Source organism: Acomys russatus, chromosome 2 (genome assembly GCF_903995435.1).
Source record: "Acomys russatus chromosome 2, mAcoRus1.1, whole genome shotgun sequence".
In the NCBI taxonomy this organism is placed as follows: Eukaryota; Metazoa; Chordata; class Mammalia; order Rodentia; family Muridae; genus Acomys; species Acomys russatus.
In genome coordinates this window covers 13,489,045-13,509,392 of record NC_067138.1, presented here as the reverse complement: position 1 = coordinate 13,509,392, position 20,348 = coordinate 13,489,045, and positions in this window count along the sequence as shown.

The window sequence follows — 20,348 nt, the reverse complement described above, 5'->3', positions numbered from 1 at the left end:
CTTAAAAGGATTCATTAAAACACAATCCACAATAAAGAACTATTAAGTTTTTAAACCCCCAGTTCAGGCTTTTAGACAAGTTACATTCAATACAGCCTTTGAAAATGTGTCGATGCCTAGCTAAAGAATTTCTCCTTTTACTACCAAAATCTAACACCTATCCAAACCCCTTACTTGAAACCACTAACCAGATGCTTGCAGTTTGGCCCTTTGCCATCACTGGAAGATACATGTTAAAAAGCGGCCATTGGGCCTAAAGTTTAAGTTTGTTAAACGATAGAGTAGTTCACCACATCATAGTTCATAAATTCATAACCTGAGAAGGTTTCTGCTGGATCTGCAAGAAATGAAAGCTTCACTGGCATCAAGGATATTTCCATTTCTGTTCCTGCTTGGTGTGCACTGTTTGAATGTTGAAGAGACTCAGGAAAACCAGACCACAACAGGTCTTGCATCAAAATATACATGAATGCCTAAATAAACAAATAACAATGCCCTGAACTATTATTAATGACCAACAATGAAATGTTGGGAACCATGTGTGAGAAGTTAGCCCTATCTGCTGTCATCTGCCACACTTCTTTGGAAACAGAGGTTTAAATGCCACCCTCCAATGAAAGGTAGAAAGCAGTTTGTTGATACCAGCAGTCAGTACTCTTTTAGGGAGAAATAGTTCTCATCCAACAAATGACCTTAGTATTTTGAGTTAGAAAACAAAGCATGTTAATTAAGGGTGTTAATCCATGGGAGCAGTTTAATATCCAAGAAACATAGGAAGTCAGATGATTATTGGAGGGAGAATAAGAGCATCTCTTCCCATGGTTTGGAGACATCGGTCATTTGTCCACCTAACTTCGTAAAACTCTGCTTTATTTCACAGTTTTAGAATTCTCTATGTTTGTTCCATAGTCAAGCTGTTAATCTCTATTTCCAGATGTAATCTCTATTTCCAGATGTCCTCATTATCAATAATGTCCCCAATAATTGAACTTAATTACTGCATGGTTGTTTTAACAATATTTTTGCTTTGAACTTCTTTAAATATTTTTTAAAGTTTCTATTTTGTACACCTGTTATCATTTCCTGACTACCTCTGGCATGAACTCTGGTGGCCCCAGTTTAATCACTTCCCCTTGGTGGGGAGGTCCAGTACCACACAGAGGAAAGGGAAACAAGCTATCCAGAGGAGACCTAATAGGCTGTGGTCATATAGTGAGGGAGGAGGTTCCCTTCTGTCAGAGGTATAGGGGAGGGGAACAGGGTGAAAGAGGGAGAAGAGCTAAGGGAAGATACAAATGAGGAGATAACAATAGGGATGTAATCTAAATAAATTATAAAAAATAAAAAATAATAAAACAAAATATTGACAAAAATGTTTCTATTTTAAAGTCACTGTTGATAAATACCATAAAAATAAAGAAAAACCACAAAATGGACAATATAGGAAGTAAAAAAATTCATGAATGATGAACATCATTCAGAAAAATAAACCAAAAATTTTCATTAGAATTTTGATTTTTTTGATTGATGATCTGACCCACAGCTACTCAAGGTACTGAAACATGCTGCAAATATGCAGTCTTAACCAAAACAAATATTGCTCTCTCTCTCTCTCTCTCTCTCTCTCTCTCTCTCTCTCTCTCTCTCTCTCTCTCTCTCTCTCTCTCCCTCTCTCTCTCTCACATACACACACACACACAGAGGCACACATGCACACACGCTCTCAAACATGTATGTACGCATACACAAGGCTCAAGTATCATTGCAGAATAGGCGCTGAGAAAGTGTAAGACCCTGAGGCGAATGATCACACTAGCACACCCAAGGGCAGTTTTCACTAGGGTCACATATTTGGATGTTCATCTAAATACCCTCTCAGACATGCTCCGCAACAATGTTTGTCAACCCTCTGGACATCCACTTGTGAGTTCAGTCAAGTCAGCTCATAAGTTTAGTTTAGCATAAGTATAAAAGCCTTCTAAGAGATGAGGTTTTAGTTTTGGTTTTGTTTTTTTTTTTTTTTCTTTTGTTGTTAATAATGATAAAGGTACTGATCAAGAGGGTATGCTAATATATGTAAATTCTAAATTGCTGGTAAATTAAAAGAATAGGAATATAAGTAATAAAAATAAATTAAGTAAAATATCAAATATACATACATATAGTGATATAAGAAGAAAAAAAAAACAAAACAAAAATGAAGAAGATTTCTTTGGGCTGGGTGTGCTGATGCACAACTTCAGTCTTAACACTAATGATGAAGAGGTGCAAGTAACTCCGAGAGTTAGAGTCCAGACAGGTCTACATAGCAAGAACCTGCCTCATTATAAGAAAATAAACTAAAAATAAAACAAGTAAAATGAGAACAAAGAAAAACCTAGAACCCCACATCACAAAGTCTGAACTCCATAGCACACATCTGCCATATCAGCAACTAAAAGACTAAATAAGGAAAATTTAAAACCAGCCCAGGTTATATAGTGAACCACAGGACCACTCAGGCTATGTATTGAGACCATGTCTCATGAGAACAACGTAAGTAAATACCAACAGCCTCATTAAACAATTTCAAAATGGGTTTATTTTGAATGGCATTACTACGATATCAAGTCAAAAAAGATATTTGTGGAAAATAGAGACTACACATAATGGTGACTGTTTTGAGTTTCTTTGCTCTGATGATGTGCTTTACTATGCATAAGGAAACACTGAAAATTATAGGCAGATGCTTGAAACTCTATAACATAAGCTAAATATCTCAGCATTTAAGTAGTTGATAATTAAAATAGACAATGTTATTAATTCTACAAAGAATTCTGTTGTACTGATAAGGATTAATTGGAGTAGCTCTGGATATATACTTCCATGTCACTGATAATATAATTGCACCCTAAATAGAACAGAGACATAATTGTACAAACCTGTTTGCATGAAAGTATTTATAGTATCAATTAAACCCATTTTTATCACATGACTTCTTCATCTAGCTACTAATGAACATTTAAATATGTGATAAATGTTTGCTTTATTATAGCAAGACTTTATAGAGCAATTGTAATTAATTGTACTCTATGAAATAGCTATTCACAATTTATAATTAGCAGTTCACAATAATTTTAGAGATAGGCTAATTATAAATGAATTCAAATGATATATAACAGAATCTTTGTAATTTAACATGTCCATTTATATACACATACATAGAAAATGTTCCACAACCTACTCAAATCATCTTCATAATAAAATTGTATCTGGGGAAAATCAATGCCATTATTTCTTTGTATAAATGTGGACATTCTGTTTTTCATTAAGGACATACCCTGAATATTTAATATAATGTTGCCTCTTATTTTAAAAAAAAGAAATCATATGATTGTGTGATATCTCTTTTGCATACATTCCATATGTTAATATCCTTTATTATTTATAATGTAACCTGAAATAAATATTTAAACTAAAATATAATGAATTCTAGATTTCTTTAAAGCAGAATGAACAGACACATGGAGTGCTCTTACAGGACAAAGGGTGGATGCTTTTAAACCACCTGTAACTTCGACAACAGTATAATCTGATGTCTCCAGCCTCTGGTGACACATGTACTCTATCCCCACATGTTTATAAATTTTAAAATGAGTGTTTTAATAATTACAAAAATATTTGTTTCATGTTACGATGACATATTTGAGTTAGAAGTCATCTCAGGTTGTAAATATCAATCAAAAGTCAAATAACATGAAAGATTTTTAATGTCATTTGGTAACATATTTTATAGGTCCCAGAGATTTACATATGTTTACAGGGGTGCATTTGTATGTGGACTGGTGTGTGTGTGTGTGTGTGTGTGTGTGTGTGTGTGTGTTTGACAAGGGTTATCCAAAAGTGAGATAAATGCTTCTTTCAAAAATGTTATGGTGCCAAATAAAAACACTCAGTTCCAAGGGAGAGATATCTTCCCCTGAATTGATTATCAGAAATGTCCAGAGTTGTTCTCACAAACAATACAAATTACTGTTACTGCTTTTAGTTTACAAGCAGAACTTGATGGTAAAGTCCTATTGTTGATGACACTGTACATTTTAGTCATAGGATATAGAGAAATGAAGTTGATACTGTCCAGTAATCTTTGCCCCTCAAAGATGTTAGATAGTCTGCAGAAAGAGAAAATCTATATGTAGTTTATGCACCTCTGTATCACGTGAGGGATAATAGGGACAAGAGTAGCAAAATATTTCCATAGGCACGACAATTGAATGCCACCATGCTCCTCACTATGATAAAATTGAACTAAAATTTTGAAACTCTAAGCAAGCCCCCAATTAAATGCTTTCTTTCATAACAATTGCTGTGGTCATGTTTGGAGAGATGGTTCAGCTATTAAACGCTGGGATCACAACCCAAAATATAAGAATTGTTGTCATCCTGGTGTCACTTCCAGCAATGGCTCTCTGATTAGGACAGCCTTAAATGTTTAGAATTACTAGATTTGATTTGAAATGAAATTCCTAAATTTTGGAAACAATCAAAACAATTATTGTAATATCCTAAGCTTTAAAAATGTTTGTTTACTGAAATTTGTTTCTTTCCTTCTCTCTCTCTCTCTCTCTCTCTCTCTCTCTCTCTCTCTCTCTCTCTCTCTCTCTCTCTCTCTCTCTCTCTCTCTCTCTCTCTCTCTCTCTCTCTCTCTCTCTCTCTCTCTCTTTCTCTCTCTCTCTCTCTTTTAATGAAGTGCAGAGATTTTCTCAGTGGGCACATGATCTACCACTGAGCTTTAAAATATGAAAATGTTTTTAAAAGAAATTCTTTAGATGTAACTTATTTTACATTTTAGGGAAATTTAGGTTTAAAATAACTAATATCATGTAAAGATGCTTAAGGCAAAAAAGACTATATATTTTTTAAAATAAGAAAAAAATTTCCTTTTAGCAGTCAGAATTCTGAAAAATGCAATTAAATATTTATCTCTGTTAAGAGACTTAAAGACAGACAGAATTCTGCCTAAAAATTGGGCAAGCTTGGATGCAAGCAGAGTTGATGTCCAAACTTTGCAAAGACAGGGAAAGCAAGTCCTCAATAGTTCCTGTCTCACAAATATGTCTGTTGGATATATTGGGCCAGAAGGCTGAGGACAATGCTCCAACATAATAGTGTTGGGTGACTATTCAAGTAGCAAACTGTCTTTGTCATCTTCTCATTTGTAAAGCTACTAACCTATACACTCCAGGCATACTTAGGTAATCAAGTTTATTCCTTCTCAAGTCTCTGAAGGAGTTGAAGACCAGATGTCTTTGTTTTACAATGAAACACAGTTGCTTAGGAGGGGTTAAGATGTTTTTAGGTCTAGATAGATGTTTTAAGTTGATAATGACAAGATGTGATGGAGATTGATTTACATTCAGACAGGAAAGATGTTTTCTTCAAGGCTGTCAAATACAAATAGCCAAAACACTAAGAATGTAACATTTATATAATTTCTGATTGTGCCATTGCTCTTCTTGCTATAGGTTGTTTATTGTCTATATGTGTAATAATATAAATATACATGTTAAAAATAAAAATTGTTTTAAAAAAAGAAACATAAAGAAACTTGGCGAGGTAAAGTTTTCCATGGGGACGTACCCCTTGGGCTTATGTCTCGATATAAGTGAGTATATACCATTTATCTCTTTTTGCTTCTGGGTGAACTCACTCATTATGATAATTTCTAGTTCAATCCATTTGTCCACAAATTTCGGGAATTCCTTGTTTTTAATAGCTGAGTAGTATTCCATAGTGTAAATGTACCACAGTTTCTTTATCTATTCTTCTACTGAGGGACACTTAGGCTGTTTTCATGTTCTGGCTATTATGAATAAGGCAGCTATGAACATGGTTGAGCATATGTCCCTGTTGTGTGGTAGTGCATCTTCTGGGTATATTCCAAGGAGTGGGATAGCTGGGTCTTGAGGAAGCCCTATTCCCATTTTTCTGAGAAAGCACCAGATAGCTTTCCAAAGTGGTTGTACTAGTTTGCATTCCCACCAGCAATGAAGGAGTGTTCCTCTCTCTCCACATCCTCGCCAACATGTGGTGTCATTTGAGTTTTTGATCTTAGCCATTCTGATGGGTGTAAGATGGAATCTCAGTGTCATTTTGATTTGCATTTCTCTGATGACTAACGAGGATGAGCATTTCTTTAAGTGTTTCTCAGCCATTCAATATTCCTCTGTTGAGAATTCTCTGTTAAGTTCCAAGCCCCATTTCGCAATTGGGTTGTTTGGTTTTGTGGTGTTTAATTTCTTGAGTTCTTTATATATTTTGGATATTAGACCTTTGTCAGATGTAGGGTTGGTGAAGATCTTTTCCCATTCTGTAGGCTGTCGTTTTGTTCTCTTGACCTATCAGGAAAGTGGGTCAGAGAGGAGGACATCCTATGGAGACTTTAGGTGTGAGAAGCCTGGGAGAATGAGGAAATAGAAGGATCCAGAGGGTCCTGGAAAACTACAGGCGGGTCTGGGCCCTAGGGTCCTCCTCAAACTATGACACCAGTCAAGGAAAATATAGGCAGTAAACTTCGAACCCCTACCCAGACTAGCTGATGGACAGGACATTCTCCACCGTTTAGTGGAGAAGGAGATCTGACTTTCACACAAACTCTGGTGCCCTATATTTGACCATGTCCCTTGGATGGAGATGCCTGGTGGCACTCAGAGGAAGGATAATAGGTCATCAAGGAGAGACTCAATACCCTATGAGCATATACAGGGGGAGGAGGTCTCCCTCAGTCACAGACATAGGGGAGGGGAATGGGGGGGAAGCGGGAGTGAGGGAGGAATGGGAGAATACAAGGGATGGGATAACAACTGAGATGTAATTTGAAGAAATTAATAATAAAAAAAGGAAAAAAAAAGAAACTTGGGGAGGAAGAGGCAGGCAGATCTCTTTGATTTCAAGTCCAGACATGTTTACAAGCTGAGTCCAGGAGCACCAAGCCTATACAAAGAAAGCCTGTCTCAAAATAAACAAATAATCCTTATTCATTTGGGGATTAATTAATATACTCTATACAATACTTCATTATTTACCTGAGTTCCAAGAATACGAATTGTATATTCTTAAACTCGTAACAATAGCAATATCCCTCTATATTGATCTAATAATTTTGAAAATTGATAGTTTTTATTTGAAAATTACCTATATGATAAACATATACTATTTAGTATGTGAACATAACTGAGATAGAATAACTTATATCTAGATATAAGAACAATGGGCTTTGACAACCACCATATTCCCACCTTATTGTAAAATCATAAGAAAACCCATGGAGGAGGGAATAATATTTTTGTCTGAGCAGTGGTTCTCAGGCTTCTTACTGTTTTACCCCTTTAATACAGTGCCTCATGATGTAATGAACCCAACCATAAAATTATTTTGTTGCTATTTCTTAAGTGTAATTTTCTATCTTATGCATTGTAATGTCAATATCTGATATACAGGGTATCATATTAAAGGATCATTCAACCCTCAAAGGGGTTGTGACTCACAGGCTGCAAATTTCTGCATTTGAAGACTGTATGTCTAATGAAAATTTTAAAAATTGGAGTGCAATAAGAATACTAATGAAGTACTAAGTTACATATGATTATGTTTGCAGCCTTTTTATTAGATCCAAATGTTGATATTAGATGATTAGATGAATCTACCCCCCATGGAACCTTTACAGCTGAAATTCATTGTCACTCTATTCAGATAGATCTTACCCCTTAGTATAAAGTTGTGTCATTACTTAAAATTGTCAAAACAAATAGAATTTTAGGTGAAAACATCTTTTTAAAATATATTTTATTAATTTATTCATATTACATCTAAATTGTTATCCCATCCCTTGTATCCTCCCATTCCTCCCTCCCTCCCGTTTTCCCCTTACTCCCTTCCCCTATGACTGTGACTGAGGGGGACCTCCTCCCCCTGTATGTGCTCATAGGGTATCGAGTCTCTTCTTGGTAGAAAACAACATCTTTTAGTGTTACTTGTTTATTAATTTTTTTCATTGGTTAGGACACAGTTTTAGCTGTTTGTTTCTCAGTGTAGCTGATAGAGATCCTCTTGCCTTTGCATTTTGAATTTAAAACATGCATCATCGCTACCTAGCAACAACACTTGTAATATAGACATATAGGAGACAGGAAAGCACTTGTTTGAAAAATATAAAGCACCAAATTAAAAAGATATGGCTTTATGTGAACTCTATACCTAAAGACTTAGATATTTTTTCTTCATAAAAACAGCTTGTCCAATTGGATGACTGCATGGAGAAGACTGTAAATAGATCCATACTTATCACCCAGATCAAAAATCAGCTACACATGGATCTAAAGATTCTGACATAAATCCAGATATCCTGACTCTGATTAAAAAGAAAGTCTTGAACTTATTGGCAAGGACACTAAGATCAGTAATTAATAAGTGGAACCTTATGAAATTGAAAAGCTTCTGTATGGCAAAGGAAACCATCCTTCACACAAAGTGGCAGCCTACAAAAAGAGAAGAAAAGCCTTACCAATTACACATCTGATAAAGGGTTAATATCTAAAATATATGAAAAATTATAAACATGGGCATCAATAAAAATCTCAACTTAAAATGAAGTTACAGAACTAAATAGAGTTCTCAAAGGATGAAACACAAATGACCGAGAAAAACTTAAATAAGTGTTGATCATCTTCAGTCACCAGGAAAATGAAATTTAACACTACTTTGCAATTTTATCTTATACCGAACAGAATGGCAAAGATCAGTACAACAACAGATAGCTCATGCATGTGAGGATGTGAAGTAAGGAGAATGATTACCCATTGCTGGTGAGAGTGCAAACTTGCATATTCACTATGGAAGCCATTGTTTTGCTTTCTCGGGAACCTGGAATTGGAACTATCCAATACCCAGCTATACCACTCTTGGGCATATGTCCAAAGGATACTTCATCCTACTACTAGACACTTGCTTACTTGCTCAACCATGTTGAAGGCTGCTTTCTAAATAGTTGTCAGAAACTAGAAACAGCCTAGCAATCCATCAACAGATCAATGGATAATGAAAATATGGCTAAATATGTTTTTAAAAAGAAATCATAAAATTCATAGGTTAACTGGAATGAGCTGGAAAAAATCATTTGGAGTGAACAAGACAGACAGCAAAATACAAATATATTGAGCCCACTCATACAAGTTGTCCTATCATCTACACATTCAAGTCATGGTATAAACACACACACACACACATGCATACAGCCACACAAACACACAAACAAAACCAAATAAATAATTATAAATAGAATATACACACTATGTAAATTAGATACATACATACATACATACATACTTAGATAACAGATAGATATAAATCTTGATTATAATATTTACACCCTGATGGACACAAGTGCCAGAATTTTATTATATTATATACACAAATATTTCTCATATGGTTGGGGACATTTATTGGGTATTAAGAATCTTGCAACAATAACCAGAATGAAGAAATACCTTTAACATTCTGTTTTTCTTTCCTTTAAATGCAGAGGCAATAATAAAACCAATGGGTTATATAGCATGATTCTAAATTCAGTTTATTGTTGAGCCTGCATTTTGTTTTCTATAATAGCTGTCCTGGAATTCATCCTTTGCCTTATGCAGACTACGCAAGCACAATGCTTTATGCTTCAGTCTTTGTGAGCTCATAATCTTCGCCCAGTTGAATAGAGGCCAATACTTTCTTGATGTACTCCATTCCTCTGGCTCTTCTTTCTTCCTCCTATTCTACAGGGTTCTCTAAATCTTTGTGGTGATGGATTAGATGGAGACATCACATTTATACCAATATGTTCCCTGGGCTGTTTCTCTACATGACGTCTGGCTATATGTCTCTACATTTGTTCCCATATGCTGCCAGAAGAAGCTTCTTGAATGATGGTTGAATAAGGACTCATCTATTGTAGCCCTCCTTTAAGCACGGGTCATTGGCCACAGGACCATGAGGGCAAAGGGAGCAGAAGTGACACGTCTCTGAGTAAGATAGACAAGATATTGGGGAGTCACCTTCAGAGAGGCAGCTCATTTTATTTTTTCATGGGGTGAGGTTCCTGGATTTGTTGGTAGGAAAAATTATCCCTAGTTTTCATATAGGCAGGGGGAAAAAGCAGGATTCATATGCCTAGTCACATAGTACTTGCAGGAAGCCCTATGCAGAGTCATCCTCCAAGAAAGCTTAGGCATCTGTGCCTAGGGACACTCTCCAGTTAAGGCAGGCATAGAAGAGGAAGTGCCTTGAGAAAGGGAGTCCTTCATTATGTGTTGAGCTCTGAAACTATCTGAACATGGTGGACTGTGACCTTAATGGCAGAGTCTCCCAAGAATCTATCAGTAGCAGAATAGCAGAATATCATTACAAGTCATTTTAGTGCTACTTCTGTTTTAAAAAATTAAGAGCAGTAGTATTTGGTTTTACCATAGGGTTCTGGGCTATCAAATCTCTGGTTCTTTGTCACCCAAGCTATGTCTGAAATGGGGTCCTATCTCAATGATTGGCTCTTAAATTGAATCGACATCAAATGGTTAATCCCACAAGCCTTGTGCCCACATTGCCCTAGTGTATTTGTCAGGCAGGACAGCATTATAGATCAAAGATTTTGTGGTCTCTCTTGGTAGCCTACAAAGTACCTTCCCATAAGAAAGACTTTAGAACACAGGAGTAAAGGTTTTATGTAGGCACTAGCTAGACCTTTTCATGTTGGAGTCAATGTGGATTTGTCCAAGTTTCTCAAATTGAGATGATTATATATCTTAGCTTAGAATGCTTTGAGCTTCTATTGTAACCTTGTCCTATTGTATTTTGTTGAAATATAGCAATCAGTAGTAGCTGCTAGTTGAACATAATTTAATCATATTCAAAATAAATTATAATGAAGAAACTTCAAAGATTCTCTAGCTCTTAAAATATATGAACCTATCAATAAAGAGGCTAATTTTATATAAATTATCTTGAGCATTAATTGTTCAAGGCATTTAATATAACTTCTTTTACTAATTGTAATATCTTTTTTGTTTGTTTGTTTTTATTAATTTATTCTTGTTACATCTCAATGGTTATCCCATCCCTTGTATCCACCCATTCTTCCCTCCCTCCCATTTTCCCCTTATTCCCCTCCCCTATGACTATTCCTGAGGGGGATTACCTCCCCCTGGATATGCTCATAGGGTATCAAGCTAAAACAATTTTGTACAATAAAAGGTGCTCCCCAGGAATCTCCATACCTGATCTCAAACTGTACTATAAAGCAATAGTTATTAAAACAGCATGGTACTTGCACAGCAACAAGCTGGTTGATCAGTGGAATCGAATCAAAGACCAAGACATGAATCCACACACATATGGTCACTTGATTTTTGACAAAGAAGCCAAATCCATTCAATGGAAAAAGGATAGCATCTTCAACAAATGGTGCTGGTCTAACTAGAAGTCTATGTGTAAAAAAATGCAACTGGACTCATATTTGTCACCTAATGTAATATCTTAGTTGAGTAAGAATGAACATAAATACAGAAAGCATTTTAATATGAGAAGGATATATTTTATTATATATAGATAATGTTTTAATGTTAGTATTTTGCTATAAGTTGTATTAAGACTGTGTTTTTAAAATTATTTTTAATAATTCATTCAATAATTCCACAAATACCTATTTTATACTTATTTGAAGATTTAAAATACTTTTTAATTTTTATTTTATTATTTTTGAGGTTATAATCTAAGAATATTTCCTTATTGATTGTATAGAAAGCAGTTACCTAGTTATTGAATATTTAACAGTGAAAGACAAAGAGAATGGCTTCTTGCTCCTATTGAATTTATCATCTACACAGGTTTTACGTAAGCTGTTACTGAAATAATTTAATTATTCTCATTACACAAAATGTACATATATATATATATATATATATCCTGTCTCTTAAAAACACATTATATATATATATATACATATATATATGTATATATATATATATATATGTCAGAGGGATAAATCATATATACACAAAGTTAACTTATCAGGTAAATTAGCATTATACGTGGAATGCTGTTGTGAAGACAGAGGTGCAATTGGAAACATCTGTCCCTCTGAAGCAAGGACAGGTTAACCCAGACTCCAGTTATCAGCACATTTCTCTATTTGATGAGACTGTGGAAAAGCAGTTTCTGCTGGATCATTCTCCTCCTGCAAGGGCCTGTATCTTGTGACTGCTGGAGGCCAAGAGAAGGCTAGGTTCTACCAAAGTGAAGAAAGAGCTCTTCTTTTGATTCACAGCTCCTTGGGAAGAGGGATAGACACTTGGCGTGTAATTTGGATTTTCACTGTGCCTGCTCTTTGTATCCCTACCTGTAGTGGGAACTTTAGTTTCTTTAAAACCCCATTTAGCATATGTGAATATGTTTTAGTTTTTATTCCAGGCATAAGAAATAGGGCGGCTTTAGTTTGCCCACAGACATTGACTATGATTGTCTCATGCCTGCTTTTTGCTAGCTAGAGATAGTAAAATTCTAGAATATCTGGAAAGGGTATAAATAGGAAAGCTCTGTGAGGATCCATGGTGCTTGCTGCTCTTCAAGCTGCTGCTGTTTCCTCCTACTGTTTTCTATTGCTGGATTTCTGGTTGCTGCTTTGCTGTTTTCCTGTTTTGCTGGATTACTGGAGATATTCTGACAAGGAAAATTGGACTTGCCCCTAGGAACCCAACAACCCAGGTCAGGAGGAAGTAGTCCAAAAAGGTCTCAGTCCTCTACCCCCTCTAACTTTCTTTCCTACCTAGGGTTGGAGTGCTGGAAGGGATTATGGTAGTATAGGGGTTGAAAGGGTGGTACATAGAAGAACCCAGTAAAATAACTAAATATGTAAACTTACAGCCACACTTCTCTTGTACAGATGGCAAACTCCAACAATCACCTCATCTTTCAAACAACTCAGTTTCCATTCTGCTTCGGAATAAGTGAGTCTGCAAAGTTTGGTAGCAGAAGTGGTCCCAGAAAGTAGGCAACAATAAGAATTACCTTGTGTTTATTAGCTGCCATAGGGAAACAAAATTTCATTCAGGGATGTGATTTCAAACGTGGGAAAACAATACATTTAAATAAATTACTCTGAAGGAACATGGTAATTGTTGCTTTTAAGACAGTAGATTATTTGATATAGTTTAGGAGATCAGTGAATAATGGAATTTGGTTTTGTTACTAACAGTGCAGAAATAGAAACATAAGTTCTTGATAATTAGCAGACATCTAAGAACTAAATGTGAAATACCTTATTTCAGTTGGTCAGAAACAAATAGAACTCTGGTATTGGCACACATAAGTAGAGGCTCATTAAGACTTAGATTCCACAGAATTATTTTTCGAGACAGGGTTTCTCTGGTAATAGCTCTGACTATCCTAGAACTACTAATAGTCCAGGCTGGCCTTGAACTCACAGACACTCACCTGGCTATGCATCCCAAGTGCTGGGATTAAACGTTTGCACCATCACTGCCCAGCTTCTATTCTACAGATTTTTATGGAATGATATATCCCACTATTTAAAGAGTTAATATTTCACATTTAGTTGTGTAATATAGAGGAGGCTTGTTGAACAAGACAGTAGCTGCCTATGTTTCTCCTACACCGATTATACCTACAGTTAGAGTAAAGGTTTGGCATGGCTTCGCTAGAGATATACTGATCTGAAAGGAGGAAACAAGCAAAAGTGAAAGTAACAAAAATTAGATAATATATATCAACAAGAGCCAAAAAATTATGGAATATTCTGGGAGCGTTTGAGTGATGTTTTTGGAACATAAAGCTGAATTAAAGGAATGTTTATTCATTTGGCCACAGTGAGATGTAGCTTTAAACTTTTTAAACAGTAACACAGAGATTCACAGGAATCTTTCTTCCCATTCTGAGGAACAAAAAGACAAGGACTGAAGTGATAATAGAGACACAATCTTAGAATTTCTGAGAAGACTGTGGACAATTGGAGGAAGTATTCAAAGTTGTGAGCATGCTGCCACATATGAAGCAGGAGATTCTACAACAGAAGGAATGGAAATGTACCATTACCAAGGGATGCATTAGGGAGAGGAGTGCCAGCAGGAACCTACAGCTTGGCAAAAGCTCTCTTCTTTATGGAGAACTAAGAGCAATAGAGTCTCATAACTATGACAACAAACAGAAAGAACAAGAAACCCTGGTTATGATGGATTAGCATATAAAAAGAGCTGCAACACCAAAGGGATAGGAACGGGTCGCTGATCTACAGTGTCATAAACATTGTGAAAAAGCAGTTTCTTTATGAGCACACTACAAAAGCTTATTTAGTTCAAACTATAACAACAAAAAGGCAGAATATAAGGACCTGCTCTCACCCTATTTTTGTCTCATAGTTTCATGATGCAGACATGTTTTCACATCCAGACCTAAAGCCTAAGATATGACCATCCATTTAAAGGCAACATACTCTGGTTATTTTTATGTTTAGGTATAGAGAAAAATGAGACTTTATCTAGTTAATAATTGCCTATGTGATAACAGGATTTGCCACTTTACTCAACAATGAATCCATATCTGGTAAAATTTCAAGGACCTCAGGTTCTTTCACAAAGATTTCTTTCAGCTCTTCTGAAAGGTTTGTCTCCTGGACCTGCCTAGGTCTCTAATGGGAACTTCATAATCCATAATTCTAATATTTTCAGATTTTTAATCTTAAGTTTCAATTTCACTGAATTTGGAATTACCCAAGAGCCATATTTCTGAGCGTGTATGTCACAGATTTTTATTAAGCATTTTTTAATTTTTTACATACACATTTATATTAGTACACATATATACAATAAACTACCTATAGCAAGAACCATGAAACAATCAGGAATCATATAAATGTTACATTCTTAGTGTTTTGACTATTTGTATTTGACAGCCTTGAAAAAAAATCTTTCCTATATGAATGTAAACAAACATCTATCATATCTTTTCATTATCAACTTAAAACATCTATCTAGAACCTAAAAACATGTTAACCCATAAATAACTAAGCTTCATTGTAAAATTAAGCTATCTGGTCTTCAACTCCCTCAGACACTTGAGAAGGAGTAAACTTGATTAGCTGAGTATGCTGGGAGTGCAAGTTAATCGCTTTCCAAATGAGAAGATGGCAGAGACAGTGTGCTACCTGAATAGTCACTCACAACTCTCTATAGTGTTGGAGCATCTTCTTCAGCCTTTGGCATAATGTATCTGACAGACCCATATGTGAGGCAAATGTCAGAGACATGGCAAATATGACTTTTAAAAATGTTTTTATTAGTTTAAAGATTCACTGACAATGAGATAGGTTAACTCCTGGCAACACCCTCAAAGAGGATCATGGGCATCAAAAACAAAAAACAAAACAAAACAAACAAAAAAAAACAAAAAAACCTCCATATGGAGATGGCTTCAAATGTGGCAAAAAAAAAAAAAAAAAAAAAAAAAAAAAAAAAAGCCACTGGGCAAAATTTTCTTCTTAGTACCACAGACAGAATTCTGCCTAAAAATGGGCAAACTTGGATGCAGGCAGACTCGATGGCCAAAGACCGGCAAGACAGAGTAAGCAAGTCCACAGATATTTTTAATCTGAGCATATGAATTATTACAGCTCACTAGCCTACTCCTATTCTCAAGAGTATATTTCTCTTCCTCAATAAATTGTCAGTGTTTCAGTGACCTTTCCATATGTCCCTGAAAGAATTATATTTCCTAGTGTACAAGAATCTAAAACTCTTAACATCTTTCCTGTATTCTGGTCCACATAGAGTCAGCTGTACCTTTTTGAAGTTGAGAACAAATAAGTGTGAGAAGAGCTACATCATGCTTTCTTCTGCCCTGTGGTTTTCCATGATGTGAAGATGTGAGGGGTACAAGGCCATCACTTCTGCCACCGTGAACTTTACTACCACTTCAGTATTGAGAAAACTGCCAGAAGAAATATTTCTTTGCTTTGGTTGCTTTTTGTCTGGCATTTTGTCACAGAAGTGAGGAAAATCAATAAAACAGCCTGTAAATCTGTTTCTTTATTGTCAACTAAGTCGGAATTTGCACATTAGGCCGTCTTATTATTGAAAACATTCTGGCTCATGTTTCAGGTAGCAAATGCCAAACTTAGAGTGTAATTCATTACACTACAGCATTTTATTTTAAAAAAAAAAATTTGTCTTGGCACTTCTGCTAGAATGGAAAGGTATCCTGGGACTTGGGATACTAGGAACATATTGTCCCACTCACGTGGGACAGTGTCCCAATGGAAGGGTTTCCTGAGTCATGAGAGCCCAGGCACCAAGAGCTTAGGGAGACTACCTCCTCAGGCGAGGCAGTGCAGCCTTGAGGGAGCATGTCACTGGCTAAGCAGGAGCACAACAATGTAACAATTCCACTTGCTACTTCTCTTCTTTGGTGTTTCAGTGCCTAAGGGAAAGTGGGTATCCCGGGATGAGATGAGAAGCTCAATAGCCTCAGCCCTCCTCCACTTCTTCATTTCTCTTTTTGTTTTTGTTTTGTTTTGTTTTGTTTTTGTTCTTGGCTTCTTCTGATAAAAGAGTCACACCAGCCAGCGAATTTCATAAGATTTATTGGGAGGGAGGATTCCAAGGTTTGGGGGAGTGGCTGCCTTTGCTCCTCCAAAGACAGCGAGGAACTGAACAATAGGCAGGCTTATATAGGGTTTCTTAGGGGGCAGGGCTTTCCAGGGTGAGGACTGGTGGGATTTCAAGTCCTGAACTTGGGGGAGCTCAGTGATTGGTACATTTCCCTGTTATAGAACTGATGGGATTTTACTTGTAGGTGGAGTCTGGGCACTCTCCTGCTTCAGTAATGGGAATGACAGTTTTAGCCTTTAGAAAATAACCATGAGGACAGTTAGGGAAGTCTTTGGGAAAGGTCTTGGCTGCTGCTTTGGTGAAGGGCTTGACTGCTGGAGCTTCTTAGGTGCATCCTAGCCACTTTCTTGCCTTGAGGGTTTACAAAGTATACAAAATTTACAAAGAGAGACATGCCATTTGAATGGAAAGAATAGCCAACAATTTGTGTATATATGTAGTGTATTGTAGTGTGGACATATGTGTTCCATGGCCTAACTATAGAAATCAAAGGATGACCTTTCGTTATCAATCATTCCTTCCTTCCACATTGTTTTGAAGCAGAAATTTCTTGTTTGGCAATTACACAAGTGTACAGCCTGTTCTCCTGATTCTTACCCTTGCCTTACCATAGGAGTGAATGTTCACATGTCCATCATTACATTTTTCTACTTAGGTTGCAGAAACTAAGCTCAGATAGTCAGTAAATTACAGCAAGCACTTTTACCAGGTGAGCCAGCTGTTCAACCTTTAATGGAAAATCTTTGTTTAATGGGTTATTATCAATAAATTCCATCTGGATCCACTTTATATCCTAATATTATCCCAGCCTTTAATATGCATTCCACACATATTCCCTGGATATCTGTCTCTGTAGCTCAGAGCACTATTGTAAAGCCATTTCCTCTGGGCATCCAATGACCATTAGTCATTAGGAAGCAGAAACTGCCATGGTAACCAACAGAATACCTTGTCAATTGTGATGATTTTCATTGTTAATCTGAAAACAATCTAGAACTATCAAGGAGACAAATGTCTAGTTTTTCCCTGAAGAGGTCTTCAGATTGGCTTAAGAAAGGTTAGAAGGCTCATTCTAAATGTAGGGAACACTGGTCCATGGGTTAAAGGTCCAGCCCAAACAAAAGGAAGAAAGCAAGTAAATGATCATTACTCATCTGCCTCTGCTTCCTGATGTGGACACAGTATGACCAGTCACCACAGGTATCCACCACCAACTTGTGAGGCCAAATAAACCCTTGTTCATTTCAGGAAATCGCTTTTTAAAATATTTTGTTAGAGCAATGGCACACAATACAGCCATGAAGCAAGCAACAACTATGATGACATCTGGGATTATGGTGATAGCAAGAAAACTGCTATCATGGTGTTAGAATGGGTTGGGGGGGTCATCAGACAACCCCCTGAGATTCCAATTCCCATCTGTCCCAAAGCTGCCTGTACTTGAACACTTTTGGAGTTCTGGAGTGCATGAGAAGTAAATGAGTGACTTTTGGCTGGTACCCTAGTAATGTGGCATTTATTAGTTGGCATTCAAGCTGGGTGTGACATCCCAGTGATGGATCTGTTTCCAAATATACCATGCTTGCTAAATAATATCAATACAGTGTGGTTCATGAAGGCAAACTTAGATGGATTGTTTGATGCCTATGTGCCCTGGAGAGATTGAATAAGCCCTATACAGAATGAATATATATTTTTATCATTTTCTACACAGAAAGTAACACAAAATTTACTTATGATGTAGTTCTTTTAAAATGTAATGTACCTCCTCTTTGTACATCATGTTTAAACACTTGATGGGATTTAAGTAATAATAGATGTATAAGAAAAAAAAAAGAAAATGAAAGAATGGAAAAATCATATGCACAGGTCCTGAGACATGCTGTTGCAAAACCTCCCAAAAGATGATGTATTTTTCTCAGGAAGGTAGGACTAGACCTGCGTAATGAAAACATACTCTACATGCCAGTATAGAAGAGGAAATTTCACAAGTCCCTACTCCTAAAGTAATTGCTAAATAAAATAGTTACTGTGAGAAGAGGAGAAGGTCTTTTGTACAGTGGTGAGATAGTTTATAGGGTATCCATTTTCAACGAACAGCCCTGAACACAGGCACATTTTGTTTATATATGTATAATATATATGCTTGTCCTGATTTTTCACACTAATGGAGCTTTAGATTATGGATGTATTATCATCTGTAAACATGTAAACCATATCTTTACTGTAATGATATATGTATAACAATGTAAATATATAGGAAGACTATATCTGTTTTTCTGAGTATCCATAAATAATATATACTATATTACATATTCTATATTATAATTTAATATTATATTATAATATGTTGTTCATAGTATATATTGTGATTATGTAGAAAGGGAAGATATCTTAAATAAAATTTTTTGAATTGACTTTAGTTCTGGAAATGAATCATGAGACATTAAACATACGAAATTTCTATTCAGAATTATTGAGAGGACACTCAGCCTATGACTTGATATAACAGAAAATACTTGTAAATATTACAATGAAGAACTTTCTGATTCAACAATTATCAGATGGTAGTCTGAATGACAATAGGTATAATATCTTCAAATAAGTTTTCATCAACTTCTTCAAATTTGCAGGTCTTGTTCAGGCAACCACAGTTTTAAAATACCTTGGCTATAGCTTCCCCATCATGTCTAGAACACACTAGCAGTGGAAATTCTGGCTTTCTGGTAACTTCCACATGTTATTCCTTGGTGATTCTTAAGCCTATTTGCTGGTTTTCTCCCCTGCTTTCAATCCTACCACATTAGGTGTCTACTGTTTTCACAGCTGTCATTCCATTTGGAGGATAATAAATTACTTTTAGAGTTGTTGGTTTTCAGTTCATCGATTATATTGTAAAGATCAGGTATGTGGCATGTAAGCTTTATTTTAAGGGTATGATATAAAATAATTAACAAAAATTTCAAAAAGAAATAAAAATGAAAGGAAGAATTTCACTTGTTGAAGACTCTACAAGGTCAAATGTCTGAATTTCTAAATCACAAAAGATTTTTTTAAATTATTACAAACCAGAGACAAGTTATCTTGTGTTAATTTTAGTCCCTTTGGAAATTATCTGCTGTACACAAGGGTATCTAGTCTAACATATTACTATCAAAACTTGAAAATGTATTTATAGCCTGCCATTAAGTTTTACCAATTCAAAAGCTAAGAATGCTATCAGATATTTAAAACTCAGAATAGATTTTTTTTTCCTGTTTTGCTCTAAGCCAGCCACCTGTGTCCCAGATAATAATTCTGATATACATTTGATATGGGACTTTCCTTTGTTCTACAACCAAATTTCCTTCTAACCAATAACTCCCATAATATAACATAGTATTTTTGGAAATCTAAACATGTGTTCTCAGGACAGGGTCACTCATATTTAACTCTAGAATCAATTACTTATATTCTTTTTGTTCTATGAACCATGTTTGTATGTAAACAAATTCAATTCAAATTAGGTTCTACATTTTCAGCATATCTTAAAATAACCAATAAAGTAATATTTGTTTGATATTCCAGAAAAGCTTGACATCCTTAAAACACCTTGAATGGTGAATGATTGTATATGTTGAACTGTTCTCTAGATGATTAAATAATTAAAATTGT